The 14,998-nt window shown below is 49.8% G+C and overlaps 1 protein-coding gene across 1 annotated transcript in view; it reads left to right on the forward strand.

Annotated features, from left to right (window-relative positions):
* Positions 1-9,840: 9,840 nt before the first annotated feature.
* Positions 9,841-14,998, forward strand: part of Arhgap35 (Rho GTPase activating protein 35) — a 113,010-nt gene continuing 107,852 nt past the window's right edge. Inside the window, exon 1 of the mRNA XM_059281218.1 lies at positions 9,841-9,997. The gene's annotated coding sequence lies outside the window, so the exon portion shown is untranslated. The remainder of the gene's footprint in view (positions 9,998-14,998) is intronic.

Consider the following 14,998-nt stretch of genomic DNA (forward strand, 5'->3'; position numbering starts at 1 on the left):
TCTCTGTTTAGCTCTTCAGCCCATTTTTCAATTGGATTGTTCGGTATTTTGATGTCTAGTTTCTTGAGTTCTTTATATACTTCAGAGATCAGTCCTCTGTCAGATGTAGGGTTGGTGAAGAACTTTTCCCATTCTGTAGGCTGTCTTTTTGTCTTATTGACCGTGTCTTTTGCCCTACAAAAGCTTCTCTGTTTCAAGAGGTCCCATTTATTAATTGTTGCTCTCAGTGTCTGTGCTACTGGTGTTATATTTAGGAAGTGATCTCCTGTGCCAATGCATTCAAGAGTTATTTTTTTTTTAATAACATCTTATTGAATAGTGAGAGGGCCATGGAGCCAGACCAAAGCCATGGCAGGTTTCTAACAGCCCTGCTAGGGACCAGGCCTTAGTTTTGGTTTACTGGAACTGGCCGGAGCTGAGCAAGCAGTTCTCAGGAAGACTAAAACTCAGAGGCAACCAATCAGCAGGCGCCCCCCAGCCTTCTGCTGGCTCAGCAGGAGCCACCCCAGCTTTCTGCCAGCTAAAGATAGCTTTCCCTACCCTGCAGCTGGAAGGTCCCTAACCGCTAAAGTCTCCCAGCAATCAGCCCCCAGACTAATCTTTCCTCCACCAATCAGCACCAGATTAATCCCTCCTCCCTGGATTTCCTCTAACTCCGCTTAAAAGGCACTTGTGACCTCCCTTCAGGGTCACTATTTGCCACCCCAACATATTGGAAATAATAAATGCTCTTGCTGATTGCATACGTGACTGATGATCTTTCTTGGGGGCTTCTCTCGGACCATTACAGATAGAATGAGCTGAGCTGACCTGGATTCCTCTCTCTTCTTTCAAGGATTTATTAAGTGCATGAGTGTTTCGCCTTTGTGTATATATGTGCACCACGTGCATGCCTGGCCAGAAGAGAGCATTGTATCCCCTGGAATTGGAGTTAGGGATGGTTGTGAGCCATCATGTGAGAGCTGGGGATTGAACTCAGGTCCTCTGCCAGGAGCAAGAAGTACCCCAAAACTGCTGAGGCATCTCTCCAAACCTTGGCCTGAAGAATCTCCTGATCCTTGCCTCAGCCTCTGGAGTGCTAGAATTGCAGGCTTTTACTTCCACATCTGGCAAAGACTAGCTGTTACACTCTTTTAAAATTTATTTATTTATTATTATTAGTTTATATGGGTGTGTGCATATGGCCTGTGTGTGACTGCAAGTGAATGTGTGCTACAGCATGAGTGTAGATGTTGGTGAACATCTTTTTAAAAAAGATTTAATTATTTATTTTATGTATATGAGCACTCTATCTGCATGTACAACTTTGTGCCAAAAGAGGGCATCCAATCCTACATCCGATGGTTGTGCACCACCATGTGGTTGCTGGGAATTGAACTCAGGTCCTCTGGGAGAACAGCCAGTGCTCTTAACCACTGAGCCATCTCTCCAGCCCAGTTGTTACACTCTTTTTTTTTTTTTTTTTTTTTTTAAAGATTTATTTATTTATTATGTACACAGTGTTCTGTCTGCACGTATCTCTGCAGGCCAGAAGAGGGCACCAGATCTCATTACAGATCATAAGTCACCATGTGGTTGCTGGAAATTGAACTCAGGACCTTTGGAAGAGCAAGCAGTGCTCTTAACCTCTGAGCCATCTCTCCAGCCCCCCAGTTGTTACACTCTTAAGTAGCATCTGACAGTATAACCATCAGGAGAACTAATGTTCTACCCTGACACACAGTGGCCAGGTGGACTCACAAACCCTAAGACTCAAAAGAATGAGCTTGTGTGACACATTTTTCCTGGGGAGACACAATGTACACATTTGCCCACTCCAGACAAGGATCCCACAAGAGACCAAAGTACAGATACCACCAAAGTCCAACTTGTTGAACCGTGAATTTTATTGGGGTTATTTACAAGAGTATTTGAGGGTTACTTACAAGAGCAGAAGTGAATCAAAGACAGTGGTATCACCAAAGCCCATCCTAGCGTGGGTGAGAGCTCACAAAGCTGGGAACCTGGAGCACACCTTATAGCCTGCAGGCAGGCTCAACAGGTTGATTCAGTTGGTCTAAACCTCTTCCAGGCATCTCAGGTGGTTTCTGCTTCTTCCAGACAGCTGGTCTCTCTGAGTCTTCTTTCCTGCTTGGCATGCTTACATTGGGAGGGAGGAGCCTAGTGAATCTGCTCAGTTTCAGGGACTTCCTGAAGCTATTTTGAGTTGTTTACTTTCCTGCTTAAGGAGCTTGTCTTCAGGTAGACTGTTTCATTCAAGCTCTGAGGAAACAGTTATACAACAGAGCTATCCATGAAAGTACTTACAATGGGATTCCATTGTTATTGGTAACTGGAGGGCCAGCTTCCCATCACCACCACTGTGGTGATATTTTGTTTGTGCTTTAACAAATAAATTTTGCCTGAAGATCAGAGTATGGATCTAGCCACTAGAGGCCAGGCAGTGGTGGCACACACCTTTAATCCCAGTACTTGGGATTTTGTGCCTTTGATCCCAGAACTTGGGAGGAGGAAACAGGAAGTGATATGGCTGGGCGGAGAGAGGAAGTTAATAAGGCAGGGTGGAGACAGGAACTGGATCCCCTTCAGGTAGAGGTAAGAAGTCTCTCTAGTGCCTGGCTCCTTTACTGATCTTTCAGCATTTACACTGATATCTGGCTCCAGGTTTTTATTACTAAGACCAATTAGGATTTGTGCTACACACCAGGGCATGCAAAAAAAAAAAAAAAAATCCATGAAGGCAACTAGAGCTTAGGAAAAATTCTTATCTATCTGAAGGCTAGACTTTTTCCATCTGAGGTGAAAAAATAAGGAAACACGCATGCTTTCTGATAGCAACTTTCTCTTTTATTTCATGTTAAAATATCTTTCTCTGAAAATCTGTCTCCACACAGCTACATCTCTTAACACACGTACATCTCAGAATCTCTTTCTGAAAATCTCTGTTGCTCTCTCCTGCCTAGTTACTCACTCTTTTCTCAGCTCCTTCTGCACACGCACACACACACACACACACACACACACACACACACACTCACTGCACAGCTCTTTTCACAGTTCCTTCACATAGCTCTTTCTCACAGCTCCCCTGCATAGCACTACACAGCACCCCTCACATCTCTTTACATACAGTTATGTATTTCTCACTACTGCATCATTCATTCTCTCTTCACTCATCCACTCTCTTACTCATTCTCTCACACTACTCTCACACTTTTTCTTCTCTGCCCAACTTTGGACAATTGTATGTTACATTTTCTCTCTGCCCATTCCGCTACATCCCTCACTCAGCATGCCCACCTACACACTCACACACTCACTGCCCTCTCACAGCCAAACTCTGGACAATTATATGTTACATTTTCAGGGTCCAATCCATTCTCATAACACATGCTAAGTCACACAGTTTCTCTCAGGCTAGGTAGGTCACATTGACTGGCCAGTGAGTAATGCTTGGCCAAGCACATAGCCTGAGTGGTTAGCGTTCCCAGACAGAAAATGACATTGAAATTCAGGACTAGCAATAAACAATTAGGTGGCTGAACCTTGAGCCTAGGAGTACAATACATGCAGTTAATTACTGTAGGGGGTTATGTCTCAATGTAAACAGTCTGACCTTGATTTAGCAATAAACACCTGGGAACTTGTTCTTGTGTATTTTCTGCAGGGGCAGCTTAGTCTAATTTGAATTTGTTCTGAAGTCTAAAATTAGCTGTCTTTGTGACTGAGAATACTCTTACTTTCCTGTATCAGTTATGAAAAATATTCTAATATTATTATAATTATACAGCTGAAGCAGAGATCATCTTCCTGACCATCCACAGCAGTATGTACACCCAAAGATGGAAAACACACGACCAATGGGCTGCGGAAAGAACCCCACAACTGTTCTTTTTAGGGAGGTAAGTGGTGGCACATGAGACAGTTACAGATGGGAGCAACCGGTCAATAACAGTCAATAACTCTACAGCTTTGCCAGGTGGATCTCCCCATCAGGTGGGTCTGCTGGGTCGACCTGTTAAATATTAGTTGTCACCTGCTGTATACTCCCACAGCCTCTGGTAAAGCCATTGCAATCAGCAGCTCTCGGCACATTTACAGGCAGCGCAGTGGTGGTTAGAATGAAAATGGCCCCCATAAGCCCATAGAGAGTGGCACTATTAGGAGGTGTGGCCTTGTTGGAGGAAGCATGTCACTGAGGGTGGGCGGGCTTTAAGGTTTCAGAAGCTCAAGCCAAGGCCCAGTGTTGCTCCCTCTCTCTTCCTGCTGCCTTCAGGTCCAGATGTAGAACACTCTCAGCTGCCTCTCCAGACCATGTCTGCCTGCATGCTGCCATGCTTCCAGCCATGGCAATGGACTAAACCTCCAGTCTATAAGCTAGTCCCAATGAAATGTTTTCCTTTATGTCGGGTGGAGGTGCCACAGCCCTTTAATCCCAGCACTCGGGAGGCAGAGGCAGGCAGATCTCTGAGTTCAAGGCCAGCCTGGCCTACAGAGTGAGTTCCGGGACAGCCCAGGCTACACAGAGACCCCTTTCTCAAAAAAAAAAAAAAAAAAAAAAAAGGTTTTCCTTGGTTGCCATGGTCATGATGTCTCTTCACAACAACAAAACCCTAACTAAGACAGTACTAAAACAGGCAAAGGAATCCACAGTAATGGAAGTCATGACTAACAGCAGTTCCCATTGGCCGTGGAGAGGAGGAAGAGAAGGAGGCATTATTAGAGGCATCCGAGAGATGGCCTAACATGGTTCCTTTATTTATAGACTGGTCACAAAGAAGTATTCCCTGGGCAGGTTGGATATGCACTCCTGTAATCCCACTACTTGAGAGGTGAAGGCAGAAGGATCAGAAGTTCAAGGCCAGTGTTGGCTACACAGCAAATCGGAGGTAACCTTCGCTACAGAATACCCTGTCTCAAACAAAGTAACGCCTGATGGCACGCACCTGCTAACCTCCGCGTCTTCAGAGGCCGAGGCAGGAAGATTGAAATTTCAAGCCTGTAAGTACGATAGACGGGGCAGCTTGGACAACTTAGTGAGATCCTGCTTCGAAATAAAAGGTAAAAGAAGCCTGAAGATGTAGCTCACTGGTAGAGAGCTTGCCTTTGCGGCCCCAGCACCAAAAAGCAAACGGCCTCAGAACCAACAAGGTATGAACTGTGCCTCACTTAAATTTACGTTACTTAAATTTATTCCATCTCCCCTCCTCCTCACTCTTGCTTTCTGAGGCAGGGTTTCGCTATGTTTCCCAAGCTGCCTTTGAATAGCCCAGGCTAGCCTATAATTCACTTCAACTTTCCCAATCCTCCGGCCTCTCCCTTTTAAGTGCTGGGATTATGCCATGCCCGGCTAATTTTACAAATTTATGGAAATGGGTTCATCGTGCAACCTTCCATCAAATGTCTGGCGCACTGTACACTGCCCGTCTTGAGCCGTTCCGCGGCGGCCACAGCCAGCATCCTGGCTTCTCATTCCTTCCACGTGATTGGCTGCCTTTCTGCCCAATGGCGGAAGATTTCATCATTTGCCGTATTCTCCCGCAGCTTCAGAGAGATGCGGCTTTCCCTGCTCTGCTAGCAGGCGGCGCTGTAGGATCGTCGACTTATTGCTCATGCTCGGCCCTAGTCGCTACCCTCTCTGTAATTCTCGGAATGGAGACCGAATATGTCCCACCATCGCTAATTTCTCTGGAAACTTTGGTGTGTGTGTATTTTTTTTTCTCTCCCTTGCGTATCCATGTCTGCGATACGCGTCCAGACCTGAAGCCCTGTTTGGTCCCTAGCACTTTGGTTGACGTGACCTCCAGCTATTTGGGCCCGCAGGGCCATGCTTGGGAAATCTTGATAGAGAGCCAAGCCGGCAGCCCGCTCTTCTCTCTGTCAGCTAATTGTTTAGTCGGATGTTTGTTTATCCTGGAGTGGAGGGGAGCCGGGTTCGCGGGGGTGGCTGCCCCCAAGGGAAGCCTGCTTCCTGTCATTGGCTTACTCAGCTATGATTCTCCTTCTTAAGCGCTGGAAAGAATTACAGAGCTGGGAAAGCCCTGCCCAAAGGTACCTTCACCCAACAACAACAACAAAACACTTCCTGAGCCCCTCCCTTTTGCTTCGACCTATTAGAGACTTTGATGGTGATTGTGAGCCTGCAGTTAGGCGATAGGAAAGAATAATTAAGAGATAGAAAAGACCAACGGTGGTCTAGGGGCTTTAGGATACTAGAGGGACTACCTGACCCAGCCTGGGGGACATCTGAAAGTAGAAGTGAGCAGACAAGGACTTTGTCTTTTTTAACTGCCGTGAGATTGAATGCCCACTATCCTTTGGCTTAACATTCAATTATTCATGAACATTTATTTATATATATTTTCGGTTGAGCCAGGGTCTCACATAGTCTGTGCTGGTCTGGAACTCACAGTGTAACCAAAGTTGACCTTGAACTTCTGATTCTTCTGCCTGTACCTCGAAAGAGCTGTGATTGTAGGTGTGTGTCATCACACCAGGGTTCTGTGATGCTGGTGACTGAACCCAGGACGTGCTAGGCAGGCATTCTGGCAGCTGAACTGCACTCTTTGCCCAGTATATACATTTATTAAAGACCCAGGATCGGGCCACATCTGTTAAGCCACTCTGAGGAAGTGACTTCAACTTGAGACTTGAAGAAAAGGTAACACACTCCAAAAAGGAGAAACACAAGTTGAGAGCGAGACACTGTCTATTTACAAATTACAATTTGCAAGACTGGGGGGGGGGGTGGAAGGATTTTTATTTTATTGAGTGAGTGGTTTGCCTGAATGTATACCTGTGTACCTCATTCATGCTCGGTGCCAGTGGAGGCTATAAGAGGGCATCGGAACCCCAGAACTGTACTTACATATGGTGCTGGGAATCGAACTCAGGTCCTCTGGAAGAGCATCCAGTGATCTTAACCACTGTGCCATCTCCCTAGTCCTGCAAGGGTGTCATAGTTTTCTGAACTCCGTTGTGGTAGTGAATGCACTCATGTGGGAAATAGGATTTGTTTGTTTTCTATCCCAGGTAGGTAGTCCAACAAGGGCCCATGTTTCCTGAACTTTCCCCCTTTTCCTTTATCCAGTTGATTAGCCAATTCTGTCAGATTGAGTTCCCATCAATGGGATAAGACAAAGTCCCCTCCATCAGGAATAAAAGACTGAATCCATGTGTGCTCAAGAACTGGGTTTGGGCTTGGCACAAGCGCGCGCACGCACGCTCACACACATACACACATACACACACACTTTGTAGAGATTTATTTTTAATTGCATAGGTGTTTTGCTAGGGTATATCTCTGCAGTTCCTGGGTAGGCCAGAAGAGGGCATCAGTTTCCCTGGAACTGGAGTTTCAGGCAGTTGTGAAGCGCTACCAGTGGTCTTCATCTCTGGTCCATCTTGACACCTCCCTGCAAGCATCGCTTTTGCAAAATTGATGATGATGATGATGATGATGATGGTAAATTGTCTTGCTGAGTTATTTTTGCTTTGTTCTTGTGTTCCTTTGTGCAATGCCAACATCATTCTTTTCCATCACTCAGGAGGCAGAGGCAGCGGGATGCCACACACTCAATTTCAGTCTAAGATACATAGTAAATTCTAGGGCAGTCAGGGATACCTAGTGAGAAAAAATTCAATGGAAATTATCTTTATTTTTATTTACTTTGAGACATTCTGTACTGAGAATGGAACCCAGGACCTTGTGTCTGTAAGCAAGCATTCTACAAATGAGTTATATTCTCAATCCCAGGTAATGATTACTCTTTATTTTTAATTATGAGTCGATGTGAGTATCTGTGCACTTGAGTGCAGGTGCCCAGGGAGGCTACAGCTTCGGGTTCCTCTGGAGCTGGAGTTACATGTTATAATGAACTACCTGACGGGGGTGCTGGAAACTGAAGTTGGGTCCATCTGCAAGGGAAGAACCCACTCTTAACTGCTGATCTCTCCAGCCCACACCTCCAGAACCCGCCCTCCTAACTTAAAACTTTAATGAGAGGCTTCCTTTGCTTCATTGCTCAAATTTTAAAATTCGAGCACATGTAGTTTTATTTAGCAATGCTTACTGAGTACTTAGTGTGTGGAAGTCATTCCCCTACACCACTCCCCTATACATTTAAAGACACAGTAGTTCTCCCCTAACTCCCATGTTGCATTCTGATGTTTCAGTTGGCCAAGAGGGAGATATAAATACCTGTCTTGACTCCGAAGAGATCACATTCACATTACTCTCACTACAGCCTAATATATTCATAGTCGTTTTATTATTGTTGTGGTTGATCCCTTGTTGAGAGTAATTCATCAACTATTATAGATGTTAACGTATAGGGGGAAGTTCCCCACGTTTTACAGGATTCTAGTGGTTTGAGGATCCCACTGGGAATCATGGCCATAGGGACTATTACAACTCATTCAGTTCTCCGGGCGACCCTTTGAGTTGGGGACTGTTATCCCACTTGACAGATGAAAAGACTGGAAAGAAGTGCAATGTTGAATTGGAAACACGTGCTTCCTTCGTGCATTGCAAACACATAGTTCGGGCGCCGGGAAAGCCTGTCTTTCACAATCCATCCTTCCGGAGGACTCCCAGAGGAACAGAGGTTAGAAGGGAGCCCTTGCTTCACATCAGCATTCCCCTTGAAAGCACCCAAAGTGACATACGGTTTGCTGTTATTTGCCCGATGCTGACCTGGAGGCCAGGGTTGCAACGCAAGGCCTGCCCTCCCTCTGCCAGGAATCAAGCACTGGGTGAAATCACCCGTAACCTGTATCAACGCGCCAGGCCCACAGGTTTTTCTTCAGCGCCCGGGAAAGAGCACGTGCCCTCTGTCCCCGCCCACTCTTCCGGGCCGACCAACTGCGGGGCCCGGATTGGGGGACCACGCCCCCTCCCCCTGCCCAATCTGCTCCCTCGCTGGGTACGCTCCCTCCTTCACAGCCCCGCCTCGCCACCCCACGTTACGTCCATCCCTCTCTCCCCCCCCCACCTCCGTTATCCCGAGGCTGCTGCTGGACGAGGCGAACCCGACCTCCTCCCGCCTCCCATTGGCTCTTGAGGTCCCGCGCGAGCGGGATGGAGCCCTAGGTCCCCGCCTTCAGGAGCCCGGGCCATGCCTCTCAAGAAGAGCTGGCTTTCTCCAGAAGCCGGCGCCGGGGTGGTGTGTGCGTGGGGAGGGGCGGCGGGGACCCGGGGCCTGGCGCGCGCAACGCCGTGCGCGCCCCGTGCGCGCCCTCCCTCGGGTGGCTTCGCAGGCTGCAGCCGTCTCTGCGCACGCGCACGGAGCCCACCCCCCCACCCCCCCACGGCCCTCCCGTGCCGGTCCTCGCGCCGTGAATCTCGCGCCGCCGCCGCAGCCGCCGCAGCAGCTGCCCGGCTAGCGGCGTTTATCCTCCGGCGCGCACGCGCACTGGCGCCCTTTCGTGCCCGCGCGTGCTTGTCCTCCCGGGCTACTGTCCGCGGCGCGCTTGTCCCGGTCGGGCCGTTATCCACCGTCCACCCCCCCCGCCCCCCGCCCCCCGCCCCCCGCCCCCCGCCCCAACGCCCCTGGCACCTCAGACACGCACGCGCACCAGCGAGAGGGTCTGTCTTAGGCGCGCGCACGGCCGCGGCGGAGGCCGCAGGAAGGAGGTGGTGCCGCCGCCGCCGCCGCCGCCATTGCGCGGGAGGGAGGGAGGGAGCGAGCGAGCGAGGCTGGTCCGCCCTCCCCCTAGTTCCCGCCCCTCCCCCTTCCCCTCCCCGCCCCCCGCCCCGAGGGAGAGCCGCGGCGCGGCGGGAGGAGGAGGAGGAGGAGGAGGAGGAGGTGGAGGAGGAGGCGGAGGAGGGAGCCCGCGAGGGAGGGTCCGCCCGGCCCCCCGCCGCCGGAGCCGCCGCCGCCGCCGCCGCCACAGCCGCCTCAGGAACGAGTCGCCAGGGGAACATGGCGCCGGGCCCGCCGTTGCTGCGGCCGGGATCGCGGAGGCCGGGACCGCGCTGAGGGCGCCCCCAAGGCTGGTGAGTGCCGCGGAGCTGGCGAAGGGGAATGTGGGGACGGGCGAGGCGCCGGGCGCCGCCCCGCTGCGGGATCCAAGGGTGGGGGGAAAGGCGGGGACCGCGGGGCCCGGAGCCCGCGAACAATGGAGGAGCCGGAGGGGGAGGGGAGGGAGCGCCCCCCCAGCGCCCCGCGGTCCCCGCGTCCCAGCCGCTGCATGCCCGGGCCCGGCCCGCGCGGCTCGCCTTGCCCTTCCTATCCGCCACTGTCCCTGCAGCCCTGCAATCCCGGCGTCTGCCTCCACACGCCCCACCACGACCCGATGGGGGATCTCGGTGTCTCTCAGCCTCCACTCGAGATAACCGACTCCCAATTCTGAGCCGTCTCCTTTCCCACTGCCCCCCACCCCCCACCCCCCAGTCATACCCTTCGCTGCCTCCTGGAGTCGGCTGTGCTCCTGGGACGACCTACCTCCTCACTGACCCCCCCTCTGTGTCCCTTCTGGCTCCCACTTTGGACATCCGTGGCCCTCTTACCTTATCTGTTTTCTGTTAACATCACTTTGGGGGTGAGGTCACCGTCTTCCTTCTGTGGCCTACCTACTGTTATTATTCTTGACTTAGAACCTCTTGCATCCCCAGGAGCTGTCCCTTTAGGACCTGCGGTTTCACCTCCGTGGAGATCCGTATTAGACCTCTGTTGGTAGAGGCACTGCTGCCCTCCGGTCTTTGCTTTGGACATAATTCCTCCTTCCACTTGGGCCCAACTGCCCCACATTTCTGCCCCGGCCGTACCGCGGAACCTGCCGCGCCTCCTTGGGATGCCCCTAGGCTTCGTCTCCAACCGTTCACGGATTTAGATACCCTGTGCTTGCTGGCTTCCTTCCCTTCTCAGCGCTTGCCCCCCGATTGCCATTCAGACCCTGTCTTCTGTTCCAGACCCTTCTGCCTGCCAGCTCTGCCCCTTGCCGGAGCTGCGATCTTGCATGCACTCCCCTGCAGTGCCTGGCTTTCCGCCTCTTCCTTTCCCCCCTTTCGGTCCCTCGGGGTGTCTCATTTCTGCCATTCCCTTTAGCAGACCTCTGCCCTTAACCCTAACTCCATCTTAGTTGTGCCCCATCTCTGCTCCTCTGTTTTCTTTGGCCCTCTTTCTCACCTTTATTTCAGCGCTCCTCTGCTCTGCTCCATTCATTTGCGGGACCCCCTCCCCTTAGCCTATCTGCAGTAGGTTACTCTCCACCTAGGACTTGCTGCCTATGGCTTCTTGCTATTGGTGTGCCTCTGCACCTCAGATGGCTCTGACCCTTCATACTTTTCCCATTCTGCATTTCCTGGGCTTACCTTTTCCCCACTCATTCTCTTTAGTAGGTGCCCCCTCCCCACAGCTCCCTTTTGGAGCTGTCCATTTTCATATTTTTGACCCTTTTTTAACTTTACTATTGCTGTCCCTGTCAAAGTGATCATCTTTAAAATGATCTGCTTATGTCCCTCCCACCTTTGGTCCCTCTCAATTCTAAGCGCCCCCCCCCCTCCATTCAGCCTTCCCAGGGACTTTCCTTTTTGTTCATTCGCTGTCCCCATTTTGCTCTGACTCTTCTTACCTCCTTTTAAGCCCTCTTCCTCAGTTCTAACCCGAAGGTGTCTTATTAGTCATTCCTTTCTTATTGTTTCCATCTCCCCTTCCTTGGCACTCCAAGTTCTTGAATAGATGCTCATTTTCTCTTGATGCCCCCTCCCATTCCTTTCCTCTGACCTCCCTTGTGGCTTTCCGCCTTTCCTTCATGGCCTGTCAGGCTCCCTTTCTAACATTTAATATCACACCTGCTTCTTGGGGCTCCTTATCCATTGCCAACAGGCTCCCCATTGAGGATATCCCCCTTTAGGTCTGTGTTTACCTGTTCTGCATCTCTCAGCATTTGCCAGGGTAGGCTGGGACCGGGCTCTCTAGGCACTGATCCAGAGAATTGCAGATTCTCTGTGGAGCCCGGAGTGTTTCAGATTTTATCCCCAAAGTTCTGAGAGCTGCTGCAGAGGTAGGGAGGGGTAGATAGGGTTGCAACTCTGCAGTTTGGAAGCTTCTTCCCATTTCTCTGATTGGTACCAAGGATAGTGATGGTGGGTATGCCTCATCCATTGCCCCATTTCCCCTCTGAACCTCACAGCCTTGTCCTTGGGAAAGGGGACTGCAGCTGCTCAGGGCTCTTGAGTCTTCTCACTTCCCTCCTTGCCTCTGCAGTTGTAGACACTCCGCTGTACTCTCTCTCTCCCACCTCGGCACCAGCACCCCTGGGGACTGACTGTTCAGGAGTATGCTGCTTTGTCTTCCTTTTTTTTTCCCAGCTGAAAAGTTGTTTTACTCTAGGCCAGGGAAATGCCAGTTCTCAAGTTCTGCAGGTCCCCGGGGGGTGTTGTGGCTACACTTACACTTGGTGTTTACTGCTCTGGTCCTCAGAAGCAGCCTTTTGCCTTCCCTCCTGGCCTTTGGTTAATGCCATGACCTTGAGGGTGGGGCTAGACTCAGTGGGTTTCTTCTTCCTTTTTCACCTCTGCCCCCTGGAAGGCTCCAGCTTCCTGGTCTTCAAAATGGTGAGAGCCTGGGTGTAGAAAGCACTTTGTGATTGTGGTTGTTGTTGATGAAAGAAAGTGCCAAGTGTCACTCAGATTTCTGCCCCTATTATTACCGGCACTCGCAGCCACAGGAGCCCAGGTCGGCGCTGTTCCTGGGCTCTGGAGGAACCAGGAGCAGGAACCAGTGGGTGAGTCTGATATCCCCCAGACATGTGATGAAGGACCTGGTTGGGTAGAGTTGGAGAGGGCTGCCGAGAGCTAGCTGATGAAATGGATTTGGACATAATTGAGGTCTGGGAGCTGTGCCTTTCCTACCCTGTGTTCAAGTCCCCAATGATTTTTGTGGTGGGATTTAGGAAATTCATTCAGAGGTAGGTGTCCTTTATAAAAAAGCCATTTGACCACGTTCTTCTTTAACTGGGTAGGGAGTACCTTTGGTGTGTTGTAGGTGTATTTATTTAAGTAAATCCAGATCAGAAGTCTGTTGTGTTGTTTTTGTTTTCCTCCTCCTGTGGCTTAGGGCAATTGCATATTAAAGCAGCTATCTAGCTGTGTAGGCACATTGACTGGAAGGACTTTCTTTCTTAGCTGAGCTCTGATCAGATTGTTTATTTCAGCACCTGCTTAGAAATAGTTCTGTGTGAACACATTTGAAATAAAAACCCTTCACTGTCATCGACAGAATTAGACCATTGACTCATCCAGTGTTGGAGCATTTAGGGGCTGCATAATAGATCTGTGTGGCTCTTGTAACTTTTTAGGACTGTAGGTTTTCTGAGTTTGGGTCTTTTTTTTTTTATCTTCTCAGTTGTGTACTGTGGTTGGAAGTCGGTGTCATGAACATGGCTAGGCTCGCTCTGCCCCTGACAGAACTGCAGGACTTTAAACTCTGACAAGGAGAGTCTGGGGAGTTTGATGCTGTGTGGCGCTTTGGTCTGTTTCCAGTCGTGCATCTTTGGCCTCATGTCACAATTACTCTCCTGAATTTATTTTAGAGTTTGTATTCTCCATGTCAGTATTTTAACATTTAGTTGTCTTGTTTCTCATTCCCCGTCATGTGGAGGTGACCCCTAATTAAGAATAGGAACAACTATGTGTGCAGCACCACTACAGTGTGTGTTTCCAGAGTTTTCCTAACACTCACAGCCTAAAGAGTTCTGCATGCTCAAAGCGGGAGTCCACATTAATGGAAGAGGAGAGACAGAACAAAGAGCTGCTTTTCCTCCTAAACTGGGAACTAATGTTCCCAAAACTGTCAGATTTCTCTATGGTTGCGGAGACTCCAATCCTGGAATTGACATTTGCTTTCATGATGGAATTGGGTGCTACAGAAATGTGAGGTGGTAGCCTTGGCCTTCTGGAAGGGCTCCTGTGCCAGTTGGGGTGGAGTGTGAAGTAAGGGATGGCAGCAGATGACTTTTTCAGTGCACTAGCATGTCTTCAAGGGCTCTTAACCCTGTCTAGATTTTTAGAACTAGCCTTTCTTAGCCTCTCCCCACTCTTTAAAACTAACCTTTCTTTGTACTCATGTCTCCTCTCTCTTGCCCACCACCTCCTCTTTTAATTGGCCTGATGATGCCCCAGGACAAATAACAAGTCAGAAACCGTCATTCCTCTTCATACCAGATAGATGGGTGCCAGTATCTGGTTCAAACGGTGACTTTTGGAAAAGGACAGTTTGGGAAGGGTGTAGGTTGCACAGCTAATGGAGAGCCATAGCCTCATGGCTGTGTATGTGGTCAGTCTTCCAGAGATGGGTCATCACAGCTGGAGGTGCGCAATGTAGTGGAGATTGCTTTTCCATCCTTGGTCTGAGGCAGTCTCCTGAAAGGTGTTGAGCCTCTTACAACCCTTCTTGTAATCTCCTAGGACTGTTGTCATTGGCCACCTGGCAATCTAAATTGTGTCTTTTGTTCATTTATTTATGTATATTTTTATTTATTTGAGACAGGCCCTCACACAGCCCAGGCAGGCTTCTATCTAGATATGTAGCTGAGGGTAGCTTTCAAGTCATCCTTTTGCCTCTCTCTGAGATTCTTGGATTGCAGATATGCACTACCACATCTGGTGTAATTTATCCAGTCTGTGTGGCATTGATTAGTCATTTGCTTCACTTATTTACATTTTCTGTCTTTCATAAACCCCAAGATTCTTTGCCTGTAGAGGGATGGCAGAAATACCATCGTGAGTCCTGGAGTTTGGTAGAACCTAGTTGAAAATCAGTACCCTGTTTGCAGGTGGGGAAATGAAAGGCTTGCCTGAGGTGATGTTGTAGGCTTCTGCCATATTAGAAGATGATTGGACACAAGAGCAAGGGCCTGCCTTCTGTCTAGGCCTTGTCCTAATTAATTAGGACTGGGGACAGCTTGCTTCTTCACTGGGCTGGACACCACTGTCTGAAGTCTGAAGTCCGTCCAGCCCTGATGTAGACTCCATTCAGCAGAACATGCTGCTAGA

The sequence above is a fragment of the Peromyscus eremicus genome, chromosome 1, assembly GCF_949786415.1.
Source record: "Peromyscus eremicus chromosome 1, PerEre_H2_v1, whole genome shotgun sequence".
NCBI lineage: Eukaryota > Metazoa > Chordata > Mammalia > Rodentia > Cricetidae > Peromyscus > Peromyscus eremicus.